Genomic DNA, 25,817 nt, shown 5'->3' with positions numbered 1-25,817 from the left:
CCATTATCTTATTTGATCCTCACTAGAATCCTGAGTTAGAAAAGACTGACCTTACTTTCTCCATTTCACAGAAAAGTCAACAGAAGCCAAGAAAGGCTTTGAGGCTTTACTACAGATCATGCCTATGCTAAGGGCTTTATTTGTGTTAAACTGTGGCAGGTGTTATTATCATGATTTTTACCCAAATGAAATGGAATTTGATTGGAATTAAGTAGCTTGCCTGGGAGCAAGGAGAGGACTCAGGTCCTGTTGGCTCTCAAGACTCATGCTACACTCTTTACATCACTTACCCCATTGGTCACTCCAACCACCATTCAGCAGAGCTGTGACTATTCTTCTTTTACAGATGAGGGAACTGAGGCTCAGAAAGGGTGGTACCTTGCCTAAGGTCATGCAGCTCAGAAACGGAGCATCTAGGAGGTTGATCACAGTCTTTGTCAAAGAAATCTGTGCTCTGCTCACTAGTTCAGTGGAAATACAAAAAAGCATTAGAAGTTACCCTTGGGTCATCTTGTAAAACATCAAAAGCAAACAAAACAGCTAATATATTGAGTACATATTTTGTGTCCAGCATCATGCTAAGCCTTTATATATCCATATACATGCCTATATAAACACACACAGAGTGCTTAGAAGAACCCTAGGAGGAAGGTACTATTATTAACTATCCTTTCCCTTTTTATAGATGATAAATATGAGACCTAGAGATGTTAAGTCCTGGCCCATGGTCACAGAGTTAGTGAGGGCAGAACAAATCTTGCGCCCTGTGTGTGAATTACTCTACACAGCTCAGAACGCATTCTCTGAGCCCCTGTACCTCCAGAGACAAAAGTTCCCCATCTGCTGAGACTATCCAGCCTGCTGAAAAAGTCGTCTGACGTCTACCTCTGGGAGACCCCACCTATAGGTCTAGAAGAGCACCTGGCACATAATTAGCACTAGACAATGTTTGTAAATAAATGCATATATTTCTTTCAAAGTCTTGCTGTGTAGATCTGTTTGTTCCTCCCTGCTGAGACCTTTCTGAGCCTAGAATGCTGGGGTCATATTTTTCTGAGTTATCTCTTCTCCAGAACATATGTCTTCATCTAATTTTTTCCATATATCTCCCACCAGTTGTGTTTTTCAATGCCTTTATCTACTCTTTTAGAACCTTCAATATAGAATGAGTACTGGAAGTCTAATGCTATTTTCTACTAAATTACAGAAAACCACCCTAAGTCTGGAAAATACATGTTCTCAGTTAAGTAACGAACTCATAGGTACATCTCCTATTTCATAACCCCTCATTTCCATTCCTACAACCCTGGAATAAGGGGCTAAGGAAATCATCACACTAAAGGAGATCCACTGCTTCATGATGAAATAGGCACAGTGACTTTGTGACTTTTTTTGTGTGTGAGGCATCTCCAAATTAAGCTTGAGTCATCTGTTCATTAAAATTTTTTAGTATTATTTCCCTTCACTAAAGTAAAATGCTTTTTATTATTAAAGATACTATATTTGTTATATTATATTAAAACATTTTCCATACATATCAAAGTTGAAGATATGCACAACCATTTGTCCAGCAATCTCTGTTCTAAGTTTATACCATAAAGAAGTGTGCACACATATATACCAGGAAATTAAAGCACAGATATTTATATTACCTTGGTCCAAATAGCCCCAAATTGGAAACAGTGTAAACGTTCGTCAACCCTAGAATGGATCAGTATGTCATAGAGTTTTTATAATGAGATACTGTATAGCAATAAAAACAAATCAATTACAGATACATGCAACACCACAGATGAATCTTAAAAACATAATCTTGGGTAAAAAAGTAGGGCTCAAAAGAATACATACAGCTTGAGTCCATTTATATAAAGTTATAAAACAGACAAAGAGTATATTGTTTCAGGAGGTATCGAAAAATGGTTAAGCGATGAAGATAAACAAATTCATTGCCGTAAGAGTTAAGAGGGTGGACCTTTACGGATGGGAGGGGGCAGTCATCATGATTAGGAAAGGCACCTTCTAGGGTGCTGGTGACTATCTCTTTACGTTAGTAGTGGTAAATGGGTATTCAACAATATTTTACAAGCTCTATTTGTACAGTTTAAACCTCTTTACTTGTGTTCATATGACATATTTCATATTAAAAATTTTTAGAAAAAGAATAGCAGTTACAAGAAAAAATAGTCCCATGCCTACTGTTCAACTCTACCATTGAAAACATCTCAGTGTATTTCCTTGCAGTCAAGAAAATATACTTCTGACCCTCATCTGCTTCGTCCATGGTTTCTGTAAAAGTACGACAGAATGGGTGAGAAGAGTGAGGATCTCTTTTGTTTGACAGCCTTTTAGTTTGTTTCTCCTGTATTAGAATGAACCACAATGAATAAACAATGAGTTAATGAGGAAATATGTGTCTAATTAAGCTATTGCTCCTCAAATGCCTTTCGGGTCCCTAACATTTACAATGTCAAAGATGATGAAATGTTAGATTGGCCATGTACTGCTCAGGGGCGAGAGCCCATTTTGTGAGATCGTACACCAACTGCCAGGCTGTGGATTTTATTAGCTGTGGGAATAATAAACCGTGCCAGAGTGATCCACACTGTCAGCCTTGCTCTCCTCTGGAAGGAAGCTGAGGGCTCATTTGCACTGTGTTATATAAGCTGAGAAACAGAATCTTGATGCACTGATGGGCTGCACACAACTCTCAACTACCTTCTTAAATCTTCCAAGACACCCAGCTTCTCCCTGAAATGATTCTGCAGTTGGGCATTTGGTATGTACTCTATAGGCTCCTTCACTAACCGCCCCCTGCATCACAAAACATTTTTGTTTTATTTGGATTGCAACATTGCCTAAATATTTGTCCTTATTGTCCTAAGATGCATGGAAACTGGATCAGGCTGAGTATGAAACAAACCAGGCCTGTTTAATTCATCCAGGCCACTCATTAACATCCTCCCATTCACTCAGATGTGGGACTTATTTTGGGTCCTTCCCATGGTGACTGAGAGTGGGGCTCAAAACATCAGTGTCTCTCCATGAGGTTGTTTCACCAAGGCAGGGCACATCTCCACAGTTTGGGGTGATTAACGGGCTGGTATGATATTTCTGTCTTCCAGACCATCTGATGTCTTCTCTTGAATTAGACAATGACTTCAATAGGGCAAACACATTTGTGCCTAATTAAATGTATTCAGGACGACGTTTTTTATGAGCATCTACTGTGGACCAGGCCCTGGGCTATGTGCTGGAGCTCAGAAGGAAATGAAACTTCATAACTGACATTTCAATCAAATGAAAGAAATGCAATGTCAGAGGTGTTTATGGGACATCGAGGAAGAGTTTATTAGTGATTAATACTGAGAATGGCAAGGGCAGGAAAAGCTTCACGAGAGTCTGGTGTTTCTATGGAAAAAGGAAGATTCATTATAGCTTTGGGAAAGCAATTTGGAAAAAGTAAAACTAAACCATCCCTGGGCAGATTGAGGAACCTAATTATGAAATACCCCAAAGAAGACTCCTAGTGAAGAAACAGAGAGCAGTAGGTAGCTAGAAACTCAATTCTACTATCCCACCAAGGTGACTGAAAACAGAACAAAACAATACAAACACCCAACAATGAAAAACCTCTAGGATTCTTCAAAGTGTACGGTATAGTAAATACTCCTCTGTGTTTTAGTCATCATTGTATTCTCAGTACCAGGATGACTCAGTAAATGCTTATTGATGGAATGGATGAATGAATGAATGAATGATTATACAACCTGAAAAAAAATGTATATACACACATGGAGAAAGTGTTTGGGGGTGGGTGTCATGTATATAATATGTGGAAGCAAACACACTTGCAGAAAGGGCTGGTTCTAACTGGTCTAGCTGTTGAAAGCATGGATGCTAATTACAGCTTGGCTTCAGCACAGATTTTTGTATAACCTGGAGAGTATATGCAAACTGCCCAGCTATCTGTGGTAGACTTTCTTTCATCATTGCTTTACAAGGGGATTGGGTGAAAGAAAAGACTCATAGATGGGTTCTGTTCACTTTCTTCCATAACTGTCTACTGCATTAAGAGAAAAACACTCAAGGAGCAAACCAAAGCCAAGCTTTCCATTTCTGGACCATCCTTCAATTGCCCATTCCTGTCTTCCTTTGGCCACCCCACCCAAACCCTTCACTGTTTCTCCAGAATAATCTGGCTAAATGTATTCTAAATGGTTTGGTGACCACCTCAGGGGTAATTCCTGCTGTATTTGAGTAGGCTCTTCTCTCTCCTTCCTCGGAGTGGCATTCAGTCATGGATCCTGAGACTCGCCTTCCATGTGTGCATCCTGCCCACTCTCACATGCTGCCCTGCTCGGGACCAGTCCATTTTCTCCCCGCTGGGGTGGATCTCTCTCAGCAGGACTAGACATACCATTCATCCTCCAGAACTACCCAAACCCCTGTGTCCATCCTCAGTAGCGCTGGGTGAGCAGCTCATCAACTGTGTATGTGGAACCACATGGCCAATGCCTGCATGAAAGCAGTGTGGGACAGAATGGTCACTGCTAAGGATACATCGTCTTTTGATGACAAGAGATGAAAATGCTCCCGAATTTTCTATCATTCCTTCTAGGAGCAAAGCTGTTGCTATCAGGTAGCTGTTCTGGATCTGGAAGAGGTAGGCATGTGGATAAGGAGATCTTATGTAGAAGAAGGCTACTGTTAGGCTGGGAAGAGTCAGCTAGAAGTATACTCGTGTGAGGTGCCAGGTGAGGCTGGAAAACACAGGGGGAAAAGATGGAAAGACCTGCCACTCATTGGTTTGGGGAAGAAACGTGGTTGACACCATCTGCTTCTCTCTTTCCAGGCTCCTGCCATTGTCTGCAGCCGTGCAATAGATTCTGTCACTGTTGTAAATGAAAAAGGCTTTGACTGGCCTTCAGACCATGTTCTTATACTGACGAATGTTGCAATGATCTTCCCATCTCTGTACCTCAGTCTCAATCTACAGAATGACTGAGATTTGAAAAGTAATGGTCCTTCCAGTTACTGCAGTCTATTAAATTTCAGTGTGTTCTCAGAGATGTAGTTTGGAAGAAAAAAAAAAGAATTTAGAAGAAAAGAAATATCAGAAGCAGAACACACCCTCAGTCCTTTAATTTAGGGGAAAAAAATCCATACATAACAGTGTCTATTCCAGTGACTTCCCATCTTTTTTCAATAAAGTGCGACAGAGCCCTCTGTATGAAGGGACTGACGATTTCAGTGCTCCAGCTTCTTCATGACACATCCTCTCAAAGATTGTGTATGTGCTTCCTTACCCCTTTCTCAAAAGAAACTTAAATTTAGAAATACACTGTTTCAATTCATGTAAATGAAACAGGAGGCAATTCACTCCCTTTTAAAATTTAGTGGGGGCATCTTTTTGACAAATTCCACAGCTGCTTTCGGCACCGAGTCCTGTGGCTTCCATGTGGTTATTGGATATTGCTTCTTAGAGATCCCACACACTCAGCCTGTGTAACACTGAACCCCTCAACCCTGCCCCTCCATCCTTCAGTTCATAATAATTACACTTTATGTTTTAAAAGAACTTTACAACTTATAAAACATTTTCACATGTATTCTTTGTTTGATTTTCATTTTAAACTATCCCCATTTTTCAGGTGAAACAATTGATGCTCAGAACAGTTAAACACCACATAACTAGTAAGATGAGTACAGGTTATTTCCAGACGTTAGATATGCTTTACCTGACCTCACTTGGCTGTTAAAAATCCTTTGCTGGCTTTCCACCACTGAAGAAGAAAGTTTGGTCTCCCTAGCCTGGAATTCAAGGACTCCATCAGACCTAAACATCTCTCTGTCAATTTAAACATTCTTCCCTCAGATGACTTCCAGCAAATCACCATTCCTAATCCAAAGGCTTTTCCTATGTACGTTCTGTTCCTTCTTGTACAGTTCTGTCTACTGGGATTGTATCCATCCTTTAGGACAGTTCAAATACTGGGCCGTAATCTTTTATCTAAAACCCTTGGGGCCAGTGGTGTTTGGAGTTCAGAACCTTTTTGGATTTAAGAATACTTACGAGTGGAGTTTATATTCTTATGTTACAAAATATTGCCATCGGAGTCTAGGGCAGTACCTTGCATTCAGTTATGCTAGTAATTTACAGAAAAGCATGTGAATACTCATGCTAAGTGGAATAAAGAAAGATACTAAATGGATCAAGTGAAGTTTTGCCATCTAATCAGTTATGGAAAGGCTTGATTTTTGGAGTTCTGGGTTTGGAATTGCTCATAGGTGACCACAGATCTGTATTGCTCGTTTCTGGGAGCCTCTCAGATTTGACCTCCTCTCATTTCAGTGCACTGTTCTTCCTGACTCCTGAAAATGTATTTTATGTATTCACTAATTCAGTTACTTATTCTGTAACTATTTATTGTGTGTTATGTTAGACACCGAGGCTTCTGTGATAAATCAAATAAATCAGACTGCCTCTTCCCGTTTCTGGTCTGGTGGTGAAAGCAGAGACAAAAAAAGGCAAAAACAGTCAGGTGGGATGAGTTCTAGGATGAAGCTGAGCACAGGGAACTATAGGAGCAAAGAGGAAGCACCAAGCCAGCCTGATGTGGAAGTTGGCCGGGAGAAACAGGAAAGGTTTTCTAGACATGAAATCATCTGGCCTGAGCCTTGAACTAGGACTAGGAGTCAGCCAGGCTAAGAAATGGAGAATGGAATTAGAGGCAGAGAAAACAGGATGTTAATAGCATGGGGGAAAGACAAAGCTAGGGTGATTGGCATCTGCTAGTGTTTTGGTTTCAGAGGATTGAAGGATTCATTGAGTGGGGAAGAAGGCAAGACGTGAAACCACTGAGCTTGGCTGGAACCAGAACTTGAAATACCTTGTATGGGGGCTGATGAGTTAACACGGTATCTTTAAAGGCCGTGAGTACAGGACAGAGCACTCACTGCAGTGAGGAAAAGGAACAGAGGAGGCAGGACTCTTCAGGATGCTGTCATTATCATCAAAGCGCGGGGGCAACACCGAGGAAGAGAAAGCTCTAGGACTTCTTCACCCACGACAGCACTTGTCCCAGAGTGTCTCATGTTCAGTTTAATTTTACAAATGAATGATCTTTCAGGCAGGGATTGTGTCTTAGTTTATTCATTTAGCACATTTTGTCGAACATCTACAATGAACTGGGCCCCATTCTAAGCCCTGGGGATACTGCTCTGAACAAGCCAAGCCTGACCCTTCTTCTCATGGAGATATTTATTTAAAGGGGGTGGTGGGAGGGGGTCAAAATTAAAAATAAGCAAAGCGGCAAGCTAAATTCCAACAGCAAGAGGTAGGTATTGTGAAGAAATAGAGTTATGGGATAGAGTGAGTGGAAGGAAGGGAGACTCTCTCAGAGGACGCCATTCTGGCTGGGGCTTAAATGGTTAGAAGGTGTTAGCCATGTCAAAGACTGGGGAAAGAGCGCTCTAGGTAGAAGGAATGGTGACTGCAGAATCTCTGCAGCTTGAGTGATCAAGGCAGAGAGAACTTCCCAGGACATAGAGAGCTTAAGGGGCTAGCTATGCATCAGGAGTGGGACAGGCGGGCAGTGACTGGTCCCGTGGTGTTTCTTGCCAAAGGTAAGGAGTTTGGATTTTATTCTGAGTTACCTGGGAAGTCATTGGAAGGTGTTAAACAAGTGAGTGTTATAATGTGTTTTAGATTTTACAGAGTTCACTTAGCAGCTGTACAGAAAATGGACTGAAGGATGACAAGGGTGAAATTAGGAGATGTAGAAGTCTACTGCAAGGATCCATGTAAGTGGCAACTGACCAGGGTTAAAGCAGTGAGATGGAGAGAAGAGGTCATGGCTCTGTTTTGGACTTGCCTTTGAAGTGTGTGTGTGTGTGTGTGTGAAATCAAGGATATTGTGGTCACCTCAAGACTTGGCATGTAAGCAGCCCTAAATAAGTGTATGATGCATTGAAAGCATGTGTTTCTCTTTATTTAAAATGATCATCTCTCCAAATAATGATTTAATAACTACATAGCCTATACATCATGTGAGCTTAATGAAAGTGTTCTAAGAGGCTTTTCAGCAAAATTGCATTTAGAAGTAAATATTTACTTGAGTATAACTCATTTGTGAAATTAAGTCATCTTTCTGAGGCATAAATTATTTTTTATTACTCAATTATTTTTGTAACTAGTGAGCAGCATAATATCTATGGAATTATACAACATGAAGCCTTTCTAAATAATTATCTTATTTGGAAAACATAAACATAGACTTCTTTTTAAAAATGTGCAGTTACAGGCAAAACAAGTTTCTTAGCACCTCAAAAGCGTCTAGAAAGTATATGTGCAGTGCCTGACTGGGTACAACTAGAAATCTCAACTATACTTCAATTTAAAAATATATATATATATATATATTTAGAGAGAGAGGGAGGGAGGGAGGGAGGAAATCTTGGAAAATAAGGTAGCCATGACTTCTTCTGTGCTTTTTCCCTCAGTTGTAAAGCAAATTCCAGAGTCCTGGAATAAAATTCAATCTCACATATAGTCTTTTGTGCACTTTTCAGACTTACTGGTGACATCAAAAGGAATGATGTCTGCCCTAGAGGAGTTCCTAGGTTAGTGGAGAGAGAGAGAGACAGAGACAGGCAAGCCACTGACAATTGGGTGAGATAAATGCAAACTCAGGTGCCGCTATGGGAGTCCAGAAGGGCAGCTAGCTCATCGAGGAGTGGGTGAGGGATATAGTCAGGGGTCTAAGGGAAAACCTCCTTGCGGGCTGCAGGCAGGATTAGAGTCTTGAAGGATGGGCAGGAGCTATGCAGATGAAGGGAGAGGGGAAAGACAGAGAGAAAAATCTGGGCAAGGGCTGGGAGGTAGGAAAGACTAAAGTGGAGGAACTGTGATGGAGGTGAGGAGGGCCATAGCATCTTGTGAGGTGGGAGCCCACCGAGTCACAGAGGGTCTTGCCTGCCATGCTAAAGGACCTCATTCTGAGGACCACAGGCAGCTCCTGAAAGGGAGTAGTAGGCAGCAAGAGGAATGAACGGATTGGCTTTTTGCAAAGATTTATCTGTTATCAGTGTGGAGGGTGAATTCAAGGCCAGGAAGAAAAGATAGGAGGCTGCTCCGCCCTCACACAGGCAAACTGAAGCTCTGGGGTTGGGAGGGAGAATCAGGAAGTAGCGTAAACAAGGGGAATGTGAAAGGAGGGTGACGAAGGAGGAGACAAGGCTGGTTTAGATTTAGGCTAAAATCAGATTACTTTATATTTTAACAACAACAACAAAAAAGCAAGTAGGCCACTAATGTGGAGGGTCTCAACCTTAAATAACTACAAAGGACAACAGCATCATATTTCCAGTCTAAGATTTTTTTTTCTAATTTAACTCTTGTATTTTATAGATGAGATCCACGTCCCATGAATGCCATTTTACATTTGTTAGTGTTGTTTGATGCTAGTTCGCGGGTTTGAAGATTTTTTTAAAATGGGATTTCTGTTGCCTCCTAAGCATTTTGCCTTATCGAAAGTCTGTTCACTCACCTCCCCACTGTTGACCTCCATACGGCATCCTGAGTGATTATCTAAAAATACAGATCTGATATTGACTCACCTCTTGCTTAAAAATGTTCAATGTCTTCCTATTAGGAGAAAATTGAAAAAATCCTGTTCTAAAAGGTCTAGCCCAGTGGTTTTCAGTCTTGATTGTGCATTAGAGTCACTTGGGGACCTTTTAAAAATTATTTCGTCCACAGCGTATTTCACACCATTATAATTGCCTGTGGGATCTGGGCACCGAAACTTTTTCAAACCTCCCTCCAGTGATTTTTTAGGTGAAGCCATTGAAATACCCTCTTTCAGCTCTCCACCTAGTCTTAACACTTCTCTCCCTCTTGAAAAAATGCACTTTGACCATGAGAAGACTCCTTGCAGTTCTGTACCTTAGGGCTGGAATACCTCATTCTGGGTCTGGCTAACTCAGATGCATAGTTAGTCTCAGCCTAACTTTTTTCAGCATAAAGGCCTTCTATATACCCTTCCCTATCTGAGTTATCTCCCTTCTGTTTTACTTTTTATGAGACTTAGTTATTTTATTTCATTGTGTCATTTAGCATAGTGTGTAATTGTATACTTAACTGCATGCTTATTTACTAAATGTCTGTCTTCCCTAATAGATGTTAGGCTCCTTGAAGGCAGGGACCAGGTTGGTTTGGCTGACCTCACTTTCAGCACATACCACAGGTGCTCTGTGGTGCCAGTGTCACAGAGAGCAGTGACTGGTCCAATAGCAGTTAGCTGTGCCATTTACCAGCCTGTTGATAATGGGAAAATCATTGATCTCCTTGAATCTCAGTATGAAACATGGATAACAATCATTATCTTGCCCACTTGAGTTGTTTGATATCCAAGTAAGATGATGGATCAGAATGTAGAATGTGTACCATAGGGAGTTACATAAATATCAGTAAGATTGCCAATGCTTTCCAATCATTGTCAGCTCAGCCCATCTGTAAATGGGTTCTATTTTGTTTAATAGATCAGAAAAATATTTCAGAGAGCTCAAATCATTTGCTGTAGACACCAAAGTTGCCAACTTGCAGGCAGAGAGTAACCAGATCCTAGCACAGCCCAACTCTTCTTCCTTCCCTCCTCCCCTTACCCCATCTTCCCTCCTCCCATCTTCCTTCTCCCTTGGCTCCCCATTGCCTTAACTCTCACCCCTGTCCTCCACTTAATTACTTTTAAACGCCAATAATCCTTGCTTGACCTCATCCCCAAAACTTTTCTGTACTAAAGGACCATCTCCTACAACTTGCTGCTACAGGAAGTTATTTAACAGTGCCCAGTGAGCTGCTGAGAGCCAAGGCAGCTCCCCAAAATGGCAATGGAAATCAGAGACCCAGGGGGATCTGGGCCTTTCACAGCCTCCAATCATTCAGACATTCTCCTCTTAAACTAGAAGAGCAAGGAATGATGAAGCGGCAGAGGACTCAATTCACAAATGGGATTTATTTTAAGATCCTGACTTGTTTTTGAGGGGGAGAGAGAGGAAGCCTAAAAACAACATTCATTCTGGAGACACTTAGCATTTACTGCAATCAGAGCTAGCATTTGTACAAGCACGTTATCAGTTTCTATCTTCATCTTCTTATCTGATCTGAACAACAGCTCCATGAATCCCATTTTAAAAAGAAAAACAACTTTTCTTTGTAAGTGTGTAAATGTGTCCAGGTCACAGAGCTTGGAGGTGGTGATGATGTGACTGGAAATTCTTAAGTCAAGTCTTGGAATTTTTTTCCATTGTAGCAAGCTACCAAACACTAAGGAGGTTAGAAGGGAGAGTCAAAAATTTAGGAGGCATTTTTGAATTGCTCCTTCGGCCTGGGCTGCCCCCATTACCACTACCCAGTCCTCCTGGTGACCACCACTTCTTGGAAGAGTTTTGCTTCTTTTGAGAACTGTCCCTTTCTTTGGGGCCGAGTTCCCCTCCCCCTCCTCTGGGCTACGTCCCTAGTGCTCCTGTTGTCAGTCATTCCATGTTCCTTCTCCCCTCCTTTCCTGGAGTGTTTTTCTGTGAGTGAGCACCTTCTGCCTCGTTGGATGCTGCAGATTCTGATCCCGCATCAACTGAACCTCTCCCTTCTCTTCCACTCTGGCCCCTTCCATCAGTTCTCTGAATTGTACATAATCAGCTGGAAATCAACCAAGGAGTGGATGCCACTCTTCTTCCACCTGACTCTTCCCAAAGCCCTGGGGATCCCAATGCCCAGGGATCCACCTCAACAAGTTGCCAAATATTGCTAGGGATATACATATACAAAAATGCGTCTGTTGTTTGTCTGAAATTCAAACTAAACTGGGCACCTTGTTTTGGTTTTTGCTAAATCTGGCAACCATAATCCCAGCTCTTCCCTTTCCTGGGGGCCCAGGCAGTGGAGAGAGAGGTTCTGTGGGCTGGGCCGCAGGCGGCTGCTCTGGTCCTGGCTCTTCTGTATGCTCTCTGTGAAGCCTCGATGGAGTCTTTTTCCCTCTCAGTGACTCAGTTTCTCCACCTGTACAGTGGGATCTTAAATCCGGTGGTCTCTGAGGACATTCCTGACTCTTGTCCTCTAGCAAAGGAGAGAGTGCCTCTCTTTTCCATGCTCCTACCACCTCGCTCAGATGGTAGGAGGGGGCGGTTGTTTAATTATGGAACATACTTCCACTAGATAGAAACTTCTAAGTGTAAGGATTGTTTTGTATTCGTGGGCAGTATGGTACAAAACAAAGTAAGACTTTGACATCCTGAGTTGAACACCTGGCAACACCATTGACAAGTTACTTAACCTGTGTAAGCCTCAGTTTCTGCATCTTTTTATAGTTGGAGGGTTGGTATAAGTTCCTAGTACCCTCTCTAGAACAATAACCATAGCTATTATCAGTGAATTTGGATTTCCAAGCCTGGCAAAGGTTCTGACCCAGAATTGGTACTCCAAGTATTAGATTAAAAAAAAAAAGTTGGGGACCTAAACTTAAAGGTTAACTAGTCATTAGCACCAAAGGATGCCTGGAACCTTTGTCTTTGTCGAGAGGATTCCAGTAGTCCCACCTCTGGTGGGATTCATGGGAAGTCAATTACCTTAGAGCCCATGAGCAGGCTTATAGTCAGCCCTGGGGTGAGAATGGCCTGAGGCCCTCTTCCAGTCTTGGTCAATCAACTCAGAGTAATGGATCTTCAAGCAGGGGACTTCTCCCAACTGTCAGAGCCTGGCTCCAGTGCAGAAACTCCAGGCTTAGGATGGCTGGCCACTTCCCAGGCCGTTGGAAGCATCCGAAGAATCCTTGGCCTTAGCATATAATATGTAGATGAGGAAGCAGGAAGCATAATTTATTCTTTGGGGACTTGATGAGTGGATATATTGTCCAACTTTCTGATTGGAATGCCAACTGCAGAAGATAGATTGAGTCCTAAATCGGAGGGAGCTGAGAGTGAAAGCAAATCCGGGGAGAAGGGTGGAAGAACTTGAGAAAGGGGGTAGAGCTGGCATCCAAGAGGGCCAGCACCCAGGTATGCTAGGCTGTCTGTCTGCCTGAAGGGATAGCAGAGAGGCAGCCTGGTGGAGCCGGGGGAGCACTCATCTTTCAATGGGACGAGTTGTCTCAGAACAGAGCTCAGGCCCTCTGGAAGGCACCATGCCACTACTAATAATGACAGTAATAGCTAACATTTATTGAGCACTTACTATATGCCAGGCATTGTGCTGAGTACTTGCCATGGATTTTGAAATCTAACCATGATGACTGCTCTCTGATGTATTTACTAATAACAGGACTCACATTTAGCTGGTATGGCTGGGTGTTGAAACATTGAAATCATTTAAATCCAGCTAGTAAATAGCTGCTGACCTGATCTCTCTGAGTGGCTTCCCACCCTCCTGGATGCCTCTGCCCCTCCCAAGAGGCAGGAAAGCAGGAGGCCATTCTGAGGGGTCTGTGCAGGCTACACTGGCTGATCCATATTTGTTATATGGTTGTGGTACACTGAGTAATGGCTCCCAAAGATACCTGGGGCTCATCCCTGGAATCTATGAATGTTACCTGATACCCGTCAAGAGACTTTGCAGGAGTGATTAAGTTAAGGATTTTGAGAAGGGGAGACTATCCTGGATTATCCTGTGGGCCCTAAATATAATCAGAAGTGTCTTCATAGGAGAAGACAAAGGGAAATTTGACACAGAAGGCTGAAGGTGGTGTGAGGACTGAAGCAGAGTGAGATGCTATGGCTTTGAAGGTGACAGAGAGGCCACAATCCAAGGAGTACAGCTCTGGAGGCTGAAAAGGGACAGGAAATGAGTTCTTCTCTAGAGCCTCTGGAGGGAGCACAGCCCTGCAGACATCATGGTTTGGGCCCAGACTGCAGACTTCTGGCCTCCAGAACTATAAGCAAATAAATGTGTGTTTTGAAGCCTCCAAGTTTGTGATAATTTGTTAGATCAGCCGTAGGAAACTAATACAGTTGTCCTGACTAATAACAGTCTAGCTGAGGAGACTAGAGCTTGATGGTCTGGTTTTGAATTTAAGGTGCTGACTCTAGTACCCACGTTTGTAAGCACTAAACTGGCTTCCAATAATGCTGCAAGAAAATTGTCACTACATCCCTTTCAAGATGAGACCAATCATAGAGGCTTAGAGAATTGTATAACTTTGTCTGAGGTCAGAGCTTTGTCTAAAGGACAGAGCGGGGACCTGGAATGCAGGGGGATCTCGTTCTGATGAGTTCTGTGTTACACCGTCTTCCTGCCCTGTGGCCTGGGCGAGATAATGGTTGCAACCTAGAGATTTGTGGGTATCTAGAATTCAGTCCAGATCACCAGTTGCTGGCCTCTCAAGGCGCAGCACGTCTCCCACTCGTGCTGGAAGCAAGGCTGTAGGTATTCATCTTGGCCAACGGGGTGGCTTAGGCATGCAGGTGGAGAAGCAGCCTGGGCCTGCCACAGGGCTGCTGCGGGGAGCTGCGAATACCGGGGTGGGAGGAGGAGGTGGCCCCGTCTCAGCCAAGCCACATGCTGCTCCTGAGGAGCCTGCCTTCTGGATTCGGCAATATCCAGAAGAGTCAGTGGGAGGACGCTCCTTGGGCTGGCAGGCAGGCTGAGACGCACACCACAGAGGGACCCGTGGGGTGTCCGTTAGCCAAGGCTTTCCTGGCCAGCTGCGGTTAGTTTATGCCAGCGCCTCCATTCAGTCCTGGATTCTGTGAGAGGCTTCCTCGGGCCAGATCACTATGCAGAGTTTCTGGTCGGGCCAAAGGATGAATGCTGAACCTCTGTGGTCTACGAGAGGCTGTGCAAAGCAGAACGTAGTATCCTGGGCCCAAATGAATGCTTTCTTCTCCCTGCACAGCCTGTTGCTCTTGGTAGTTTTCTCAAATTATTCACATCTGTGAGGCAGTATAAGACAAGGACCAAAGGATGCAGATCAGTTCCTGAGAGGGCAGAGGAAGGTAGGGCTGCATCTCATTGGAGCAGTGGCGTATATTCCCCAGGGATATAAGCTGAGCCTTGAAAAATGAATTGGGCCTGTGGTGGGTTGAATTGTGTCTTCCAAAAAGACATGCTGAAGTCTTAACCTCAGGTACCTATGAATGTGACCTTATTTGGAAATAGGATCTCTTTAGTTTAATCAAACTAAGATGAGGTCATTAGGGTGGCCCCTTAATCCAACATGACTGGAGTCCTTATAAGAAGAGGACAGTGCCATATGAAGGCACAGAGACAGACAGACACACAGGGAAGAAGGCCATGTGGTGACAGAAGCGGAGGCTGGAGTGATGCAGCTGTGAGCCAAGGAACATTAAGGATTGTGGGCCCCACCAGATGCCAGGAAGAGGCAAGGATGGATTCTACCTCTTAGAGAAAGCAGAGCCCTTCTGACACCTTGATTTCAAACTTCTGGCCTCCAGAACACTGAGAGAATAAATGTCTGTTGTTTGAAGTCACCTAGTTTGTTGTACTTTGTTCTGGAAGCCCTGGGAAGTGTATGAACCAGAGGGTTCATACCTTGAAGTAGCTTATTCTTTTTCATGTCTCCTTTAGACCTGGTTCGGGACCTACCACACAGAGGCTCCAGCTAAGGTTGAAAGTGGAGATGTAGGAAGACTCATAAGGTGCAAAGGCCTAGTGGCTGGAAGATTTGGATCATGTTTGAGTGAAAAATGAATTTCCTGGCACAGCAGCCAGCCACGGTGAATAGGCAGCCCAGGGCCAGATTGTGACAGGCCTCATTCCTAAGCCAAATACAGTGTTCCCAGCTTCGGACTTCCTCTTTCTCAGAGCAGTAAAGCATGTGAGTCTCACATAAATTACCATGAAGACAAAACATCAGAGCCAACCTCCCCCTTCCCCAAACCGTACACAGACACACCGGAGTTTTTGTGAAAATCCCTGCTTCCCTGTTCTGAAAAGTTGATGAGCTCCCTAATCTCTACCTACAGTTGGAACAAATTGAAAGGCAGATGCAAGAGTCAGCATGATGTATATCAAAAGATGTCTTTCAAAATAGTAAAACCTTGTTTGGACGCGTATTTTAGCATGAGAGTCACGTGCACCTGACTTTGGAAGAGTTAAACCATAAGAAAGATGGGGTCTGCAGGGAAGACCCTCTGAACCATAATTACCACGTCACTTTGGTTTGGGGTGGAGGCGGAGAAGTCGGACAAACCCCCAGGCTCAGGAATGTTTATGAAGATACCCGTAAGGAGCCGTGGAGCAAGAGCTGTCCCTCCATCCCCTGTCAGGGGACTGTACCTCTTGAGGGAGGAGTCGGGGCAGGGCAGGAGGCCAAAGTGCTCAAGGAAACTCAGAGGTGTGGAGAATGAGCTTTGCATCCCTTGAAACCCTGATACTATGCCTGTGTGTGTCTACGTGACACCATCCTGGGCGAAGGAAGGCTCAAGTGGAAGGTGTGGGAAGGGGAGAGGAACAGCCTTCAAATCCACATCAAGATGGTAAAGGCTGTGAAACATGGAGAAGGAACCAGGTCAGACGAACTACCAGGGTTAGAGTCAGAACACATGGGAATTTTTAGCTTTGCCATAAATTTGTGGACCCTTTTTGCAAGCTCCTTCTGTTTTCAGGCATCAGTTTGTCAGCTGGACCAAAACAAAAAAAAAAGTGCGTGTGTATATGTGTCATATATATCATATGAAATATATTGTATCTATTTACATATATAATATATACAAACATATATCTATAGTGTGTATGTCGCATATATTCCTCTAAACCCAGAGCTAAGGTTATGATCTCGGGGACAGGGGCCTGACTGAAATGTCTCTGGAGGAAAAGGTATAGGCAGTTCCTTAACCGGACATTGATAGAACAAATGTCCACCGATAAGCCTATGCCTGAATGAAAACAGAGTAGCCTGGTCCATCACTGCACGCTCCCGTGCCTCTCAAGGAGCAGTCAGTTTTCCATCCTGACATTTGCCATCACTTTGATGTGGCCTGAGAGCAGTGCTGGTGCGATATATAGAAAAATGATTAGATTCCCACAGGCCTCTCAGGAGGAGGCCATTCTAAGGTGAAGTGGTGGTGTCCCGAGAGCTGGGAGGCAGAAGAGGGTGCCCCCAGCCCCGCTCTGTCTGGGTGGGAGAGGGAGGAGGAAGTAGAACACTAGCCTTTGCATAGGAGGCAGCCTTCCCTGGGCCCTTGTCTCCTCACGCCTCGTCTGCTGCCAGCTGAGCTCTGGGCCGAGCTGGGGGGTGGTTCCCAGAGCTCCATCATCAGTCCACAGCTCTTCCCTGCATTTACTATCCCCTGCTGCTTTAACCACCTCCTGCACCATGCTGAGGGCCCCTAGGTCTGTGTCTCCAGGCTGCCCCAGGCTTGGTTATCTCCACCAAATGTCTCAGAGGATCCTCAAACGCAACATGTTGAAAAGCAAAGTCAGTATCCCTGTCCTCGGACCAGTTTTCCTTTCTCAGTAAATGATGCAATCTCTACCTGGTCACCCAAGAGAGAAACGGGAATTGTTTTGAGCAGCCTTCTTCTATCCTCCAGTGAACACTGAGTCCTGACAGTTCTCCTCCTTTAGCATCTCTCGTATCTGCCCCTGTCTCCACCCTCATTCTGCGGGCTCCTGGCAGGCTCCTAACTGGTCTCCCTGCCTCTAGACTTATTTTCTCCTCCCTTTTCCTATAGACCATGGGTCAGCATTTTTTGTCTGTAATGGGCCCGGTGGTGAACATTTTTGGCACCGTGGGCCCAATCGTCTCCATCACAACTACTCATCGCTGCTGCCGCCGTGCGAAAGCTGCACAGACGATACACAAAAGGGTGAACGGGGATGTGTTCCAAGCAGACTGTATTTACAGACAGGTGGAGGGCCAGATTTGTCCCACAGGCCATAGTTTTCTGGCCCTTGCCCTACACTGGGGTCAAAATGATCTTTCTGAAAGTCAAGTCCAGTCGTATTTGCTTGTCTTACTTAAAGTCCTTCACTGCCTCCCCGTCAACTCCAAGCTCTTCCCAAAGCCCAGTGGATCTGGCCCCTTGCCAGCTGTCACACTGCAGGGGGCACAGTGCCCCCTGCAGTGTTTGCAACACTATGGTATTTGCAGTTCCCAGAGCACATGGTTCTGTTTGCCAACGCCTACCTTTGCATGCCTGTCCCTTCAGCCTGCACAATTGTTTCTCTTTCTTCCACCAAGTTTCTGGGAATGCTTCTCATTTCTGTAGATGCGACCCAAGTACTCTCCTTTCTTGATTTCATTCATTCATTCCTTCATACGTGTATTCATTTAACATTTATTTACAAGCCACTTGGTGAGCAGTTCCTGTGTCCCAGAAGAGACCTAAACAGAGCACACTAAAATGGCAATGGGACCTGGAAACTGCTTGGCATGGGCTTCATATGGGTAAACTGAGGCTTGAGGCATTTTCTTCAAGTGAGAATACTTACAGGATCATGAGAAGTCACTTATATAATTTTAAATTTGTGTCCCATAACTGGAACACATTGTCCAACGTGCACTGTAATTCAATTTTTAAGAAATAGTTGAGTTATTCTGTGACTAACAGAATAACATTGTATTCTGGGTTTAGAACATTCTTTTATTACATACAGACATTTAAAAAGCAGCATAAATTCTGTAATCTCTTTCTGGCAGTGCTTCACTTTGAATTGTATTACAAGTGTAAAGTAAACAAATACGGTCACCTCTGGAGTCCTGAGAGGCTGTGGGAGAGCGGTGTCACCGGGGAGTGTCAAGAAGGACGTGTTTTGAGATGCTTTTTCCTAATCTGTGACAGGCCGCTCACCAAAGCCAGGCCAAATAAACCTGCAGTCACCAAAACAAGCAACATAGGGCTTATTTGAAAATAGAGCTTTGGTCCTATTCCCATTCCATGCAGGTGGCTGTCCCTAGACAGTCCCCGGGTGGAAATTTTACAAGTGTCACTACCCAGAGCTGAGCACTGTTCTAGATGCTGAACATTTGGTGCTGTCCAGAAGAGACAAGGTGACCCTGCCCCCAGAGCGTTCATCACCGCGTATGTCACAAGTAAATAAACAAGACGGCATAAGCTATTAATGATGAAAGAAATTATACAGGTGATGTGACATAGGGACAGATGGGAGTGAGAGAGAAAGACCAGACAGAGCCACCGAGCAGATTCACTTTAGATGGAGTGGCCACAGAGAGGTTTCTTGAGTAGTGTACGCCCTGACTGTGCTTCCACTACGCTCAGCTAACTTGGTGATGAAGCCTGTCGCGTTCCATTTATTTGTGTGTTTACTCCTCTGCCTGCCCCTGTGGACTCTGAGCTCCTTGTCAGCAGACACCACGCTGAGTGCCCCTGCATCCCTTGTGCCTGGGGCCCAAGAGCTGCTTCATTAGAATTTGCTGAATGAGTACATCAAGTTGCACTCCCCAAGTGCTGCCTGCATTTTGACCACTAACTGCAGTAAGTGATTTTGGGAGACCAGCAGAGCATCAGGGCAAACCTTGAGGTTAAGCTCAGTGGCAAGCCCACTTCAGAGGCAGATGACTGAAGACAGACAGTAATACATGTGCCTTAAATTTGCCTTAGCAATTATGAGCAACCGTCTTCTCGACAAGCGCCATTGGAGTTTCACCAATCATCTAAATGCCTGAAAAATAGCCCGAGACACTGAAAAACACAGAAAAAATGGGGCTGGGTCTAGCTGGTTGTGGTGATGCCTCTAAATAAAAATAGTCACTCCATGGCCTGGTCATTTGTTAAAGCCGAAGCCCTCTCAGTTCTGATAGGAGAAAACACTGGGTTTTAAATCCTACTTTTCAGACAAAAATGATTTCTTACATATTCTTTATTTCCCAGTCATGAAAGGAAGACTCATTTGCTAGAGAACACTGGAAAAGTGTGGAAAATTGCCAAGTCCCTCACTGAGTGCTCTGGCACATTTCCTTCCGGTCTCTGAGCAATACGACTCACGCTGACCACGGTCAGAAATCAGGAGGACGGGTAGGGAAATACCATCTCTCTCTCTTTTTATTGTGGCAAAACACACATAGCACAAAATGTACCACTTTAACCATTTCTAAGTATACAGTTTAATGGCATTAAGTACTCACCATGTTCAACCATAACCAATATTTATTTCTAGAATTCTAGAATTCATCATCCCATACTGAAACTCAGTTCCCATGGAGCAGTAACAATCCATCTGCCCCCCTTCCCCAGCTTCTGGTAACTTCTATTAGAACTTTTTATCTCTATGAGTTTGCCTATTCTAGGCGCCTCATATAAGTGGAATCATAGAATATTTGTCCTTTGTGTCTGGCTTAGAATAATGTCTTCAGAATTCATCCATGATGTCACAATGTGTCAGATGTCCTTCCTTTTTTAAGATTGTTAAACTGATTAAACAAGGAGGCCATTAGACTGGGGTACCTTTAACACCTGCATGGCCTTTGTAAGCAAATCAAAAGCTAAGCCTCTAAATGCCTCAAAGTTAAGAAATTGAAACATAAATACAGTCAATCACAAACAAGCTTTCCTCCAAAAGACAAATGCTTAAGCTATAGCATTTATCAATATATCAAATAATCGCTTTGTGTCACACTTTCTCTGTGAAAGTCTTTCTGTTAGCTACTGTCAGTGGAGCATCCTGACCACTTCTGGTTTGGTGCTGCCCAACTGGAATCAAGTTTTGCTCAAATAAACTCTTAAAAAATTTTAACATGCCTCAGTTGAGCTTTTCACTGGGGTGAATAATACTCCCTTTTATGCATATACCACATTTTGTTTATCCGTTCATTCATCGGTGGACATTAAGGTTTTTTCCACCTTTTGGATATTGTGAATAAGGCTGCTATGAACATGGGTGTGTACATATCTACTTGAGCCCCTGTTTTCAGTTCTTTGGTGCATATACCTAGGAGTGGAACTGCTGGATCATATGGTAATTGTGTGTTTAACTTTCTAGAGACCTGCCGAATGGCTTTCCACAGCTGCTGTACCATTTTACATTCCCACCAGCAATGCACAAGGATTTCACTTTCTCCATACCCTGACCAGCATTTATTATTCTTTTCATTGTTTGATCCTATTGGGCGTGAATTGGTATCTCATTTTAGTTCTAATTTGCGTTTCTCTAACGTATGTCTTTTCTATGGAGGAGGAGACTAAGTCAGAGCAAAACTAACTTATTCAAGATCAAGCAGCAGTTAAATTGTAGACCAAAACCCAATTTCCTCTGACGCTATGCTTTTAATTGCCTTGCTGGTTTGCTTCCCTTTAGATCAGAAATGCTTGAGGTGGCTAGTGGTATAGATCAGAAAGGGTTTTTAGCAAGAAGCCACCCATTAAGTGGGAGAGCCCTCAGTTATACAGACCTACATCATACCATTCATTTAATGGATGCTCGAAGATCTCTCAAACTTTAAGGCAGTGCTTTGAAACTTGAGGTGAAGAACCAGTTTTATTTCCTTAATTTTCAGTTCATTACATAAGATGTTTTTGTAAACCCACATTAAAAATGAATTACTAGAAAAAGAAAAAAGACATTCATAAAACAAAAACATAATAAAAAATATGCATAATACATAATATCGTGTTATTTGATTCACTGCAAAACATTACTCTGCCAAATAGCTGTAAACATTTACTTCCTTTCAGTTTCTGTACTTATTGCGTATCAGTGAGAGTGCACAGACACAAGTTATATGTTGAGGGAGGAGCATGATCCTACAGGAGAAGATACACGTGTTGAATTTTGAAGAATACATGTGGGTTGGGTCTTGTTAATATGGAATTCCCGGGCCTCCATTGTTTCCATCTTTTTTCTTGAGGAACTAGGACCTAGAGCATGTGGCAAATTCCATGAGCATTAAAATTTGGCTGCCAAGAATTGATGTAGTAAAATTAAAATAGAATTTGGAGTCAGGCTGATCTAGGGTTAAATTCTAGAAGCCGTTTGTCCCAGGTGAGTGGCCTTGAGCAAGTCAATTCTCTTTGAACATTATTCTGTCATCCTAAAAGATGAGGCTAGAAAGTCCTATCTTTCAGGGATGCTTTTAAGATGGCATGTCACATGAAAACAAATATATGTACCTACATGTACGTACGGGACATTATGCTCTACACCAGAAATGGACACATTGTAACTGACTATACTGAAGTTGAAAAAAAAAAAGATGAAATGTCACCAAATACATAGATAACTTAGCGGAGTGCCCAGTCTGTCGTAGCCACTCAACCAAAAAATGGCAGTCTCTTCCCTTTTCCCTTGGCAGGGCTCTGGCAGCTTTCAAAAGCTGCCAGCGGAGTACCAGACCACAGCAGTCTAAAAATGCGTCCTCTCTTAATTACTGTTTGGTTTGGAGGGAGACTGACTCATCTTTAGCCTCAGGAGCAGCAGGTCCTGGTCAGGAGAGAGGCAATGCTGGGTCACTGGACAAGCCCTGGAACTCTGCCTCTTCCCAGCATGCTCCAGGCTGCTGCCACAGCGGGGCCATTCAAACTCAGCAAAGCAAAAATGCTGTTAACATGCCATTTTATTTGAAAAGGTGGCCTTTGGAAGAGCCAAATCAGGGGTTCTTACAAAGCAAAGTCAGTGTTTCCCATTATCCTGGCTTTTCTCCAAAAGAATCAAGTGCTCTACTGAAGACTCCAGCACCTTCATTGAAAATCTGTGAAATCCTGCTATCCCAGGACCTTGGCGATTAAGTCGTATTCCCCATCCTCTCCTCTTTCCTTCTGGCAGGACTTTGTTGGACATGATGCATAGTAGATGTTTGGTTTGGATCTGGGATCAAATTCTAAATCCATAATGCTAGCTGTGTGACCTTGGAAGAATCCTATATAAAATAGGTCTCTAATCATCATTATCGTGCAAAAATTCATGTTTTTGAAAGAAAACATTTTCTCTCTCCATTTCCTCTTCCTAAGTGGAAAAGGGCAGATGGGTTTTAGGTATACCCAAATGTTTCAGGGCTCATGGCTTGGAGAGCAGAGTATCGGGGATGTTCTGCTTCTGGTCTAGAGTACCAAGGTTATCTCTGGACTGTTGGAGCATAAACTTCTGCTGTTTAGAGGGCATATATCAAGGCCTAGTTTGGCTACCTGCACACCTCATAGTTTGCAGTCCTGAAATGTGAGCATAACTGCGGAGTTTTGTGTGGCTGAGCAAAGAAGTAATTTGTTCATCATCCTTTAAAGGAGCTCCGAACTTACACCATTAACAAGGAGCCTGTGTTTATCTGGAATCTTTCTCTGAAAAATTTATAGCTCAGCACAGGCCTGGAAAAGAGAGACAAGGAATGATGGGGACCACATGGCCCTAGAAATTCAACTGACTTCATGCTCGCTCTATGTGAGATGTGTTTTTCCTCTTTCTTCAGTGGACTGGCCTTTCAGCATGCCTTCAGGAGAGGCCACGTGTCAGCCTGCTCCTGGAGGTAGCACCCGCGCAGAATGCACTCAGTGCCACCAGCACTGGACCAGTGCTCCGAGGAGCCCAGCAAGGTGCCTTACCCTGGCACCATCCTCATCAGCAGTTCACACCTTTCACACATTTGTGATTTCACTATGTGCTCAGCTGTTTCGTCCTCGTCTTGATGCCCATAGAGCTTTCGGTTTCTTGGTGAAAACCTTGATAACCTGGCTAAGCCGCCTCAGACTGCCTTCTGTAGCATCCCTCCTACTTTGATCTTAACTTTAGAATCCTTTCCACCACAGAGCTAGCTGTCGTACAAGCAGCCGTCCACCTGGATTTTACCCCATGCCGAGCATAACTTGTTCATCTTGGATACATACTGGGCTGGTGGGATTGGAGGTAGAACACGTCTCTTGAAATCCAATCGAGGGTATATTAGGAGACTGAGTGTGGTTGTGAGAGGATATATATGGAAAAGAAGAGTCCCTTCTGTTTTTAAATTAACTGTAGGACTAACCATAAGTGGGTCTTGAGTTCTCCTCTATTTATGTTGTTGACTGATCTATAACTTTTTAGGAAACAGGCCTCTGAAAACATGTTCTCTTAAAATTGTAAGGACAGAGCTGATTTTCCATTTTCTGTGCTACAGGAGGAATACAGGCCTGGGTGACCTAGAAGGGCATGTAGCCCCCAAGTCCTTGATATTTGTGTCTTGAATTTATTATGATAATGACACAACTGGTAGGACGTGTACCACTGGAAAGATGCAAAACAGTCACCGTGGGACGAAGGGCTTTCATAACCGTTGTTAAGGATCTTCAGGCAAATTTATTCCCATAATTCATGCAATTTTTTTATCACCGGATAACCCGGGGCAACTGAACAAACAACTGAAACTAAAATCATTCTGTAGGAAAGCGGGCTTGCGCTTGGAGGGCTGTACAATTCAGGGGGGAGAAAATAGACTTTAGACTGAACTTTTTTACATGTGGCAGGACAAAGGAAAACAAAAGTTCATTTTTAAAGAACTGTGCCTATTTATGTGTTTTAACAGAGTTAATCTTTGGAGGAATATTGCTGTTTCATTGTAAAAATATTTTGATGAGGCTAGTGGTTATTCAAAGATAAGGCCTTGGACCTAAAGTGGAGGGCAGAAGTTAAGAGAGAAGGAAGATAAATTGCTCTGCATTTAAAGTAAAAGGAGTCCTCATTAGGGAGAGAGGTTGTTTGATTGTTAACTATGTTTTACATCCCCTGGAGGTATAAACGTGGAGTCTGGAGCTCCCAGAGACAGAGTGGAGAGGAGACTCAGGAGGAGGGACTCGGGTATGGTAGGAGTGGGTCCACAACATGGCAGCAGGCCGGGGATGGGACAGGCAAGGGAGGCGCAGAGGCATGGGTGCAGCTCAGACACGGCTCCGTACTAGTGCTGGGAAAGTCCTCACCACTTCTCCATCTTTATCCCAACTTAGATTATGTTGGGAGAGGAAGGAATAGAGGAGGAGAAAACCTTGAGCTGACCAAGTTTTTATCTTGAATTGGCCTCGTTTATGTAAAGGAGCTATTAAATTTGCCATGATTTTAATTAACTTTCTTTAAACTAGTTATTACTCCATCCTTCTTTGAGTCAGGGACTATGAAATTCACACCCACACTCATGAAGTCTGCTGAGTTTTCCAAACTTTGTGATTTCAGTGGTCATTTTGTTCCTGGGAGTTGATGACATACTAGAATGGCTTTCTGCCTCCATACCACCTATTTCTTCCCCATCACAGCCCCTTCCACATGTCTGCTCGCTGACTTTTCTCTTCTTCCTGAGCTCCATGAGGGCAGAAGGTCTGAAGACCATTTTCACAGTTGTATCACTGTCCTTAAGCAGAATGCTCAGGTTGTAGTGGATACTAAATAATTGTTTGTTGAATGAATGTCTGAAATAAGTAGGAGGGATTGGCCAGGAGGGGGCAGGGCAGTCAGAATGGGAGCAAAGGAAAGGATGGTCAACAGATCCTGTAGATGATGGAGGCCTTTGGATGGGTCAGTAAAGCTGGATGTCCAGAAGCTAGCAGCATGCCTCAGGATCTGAAGACAGGAGGATGCAAGGTGGGACGGAGAGGGCACAAGGGAAGTTGCTATAATTCCATGTCAAGTATTGAGGGAGCTAGTAAATTTCTGATTGCCTCTGATTGGCTGTCAGCCTGGTGAAAAGTTATGGGGAGGGGAGAGGATAGAGCAGGCTGGTTTCGGTTCAAGGCATTAAAGTCTTTCAAACTCTGACTGAAGAGCAGGTGTGAGGCCAACTCTATGACTCTGTGAACAGTACTCTCATTCTGTCTAGCTGCAGTCATTTTCTTATCATTTTGAACTCTCCTTTAGAATGTTCTGCCAGTATGTGAAGCCAGAAACTCAGGGGGAA

The 25,817-nt window shown here is 43.6% G+C and overlaps 1 long non-coding RNA gene across 6 annotated transcripts in view; it reads left to right on the top strand.

Annotated features, from left to right (window-relative positions):
* Window positions 1-25,817, top strand: part of LOC140696123 (uncharacterized) — a 673,002-nt gene that overhangs the window by 479,179 nt on the left and 168,006 nt on the right. Inside the window, exon 7 of one of the 6 annotated variants that reach the window (XR_012072175.1) lies at window positions 686-931. The exons of the other annotated variants lie outside the window; for them this stretch is intronic. This is a non-coding gene — a long non-coding RNA (uncharacterized lncRNA). Of the gene's footprint in view, window positions 1-685; window positions 932-25,817 lie in introns of those variants that run through there. 6 annotated transcript variants of the gene reach the window in all.

The sequence above is a fragment of the Vicugna pacos genome, chromosome 4 (genome assembly GCF_048564905.1).
Source record: "Vicugna pacos chromosome 4, VicPac4, whole genome shotgun sequence".
Lineage (NCBI taxonomy): Eukaryota > Metazoa > Chordata > Mammalia > Artiodactyla > Camelidae > Vicugna > Vicugna pacos.
This window is presented reverse-complemented; position numbering and strand designations above follow the sequence as displayed.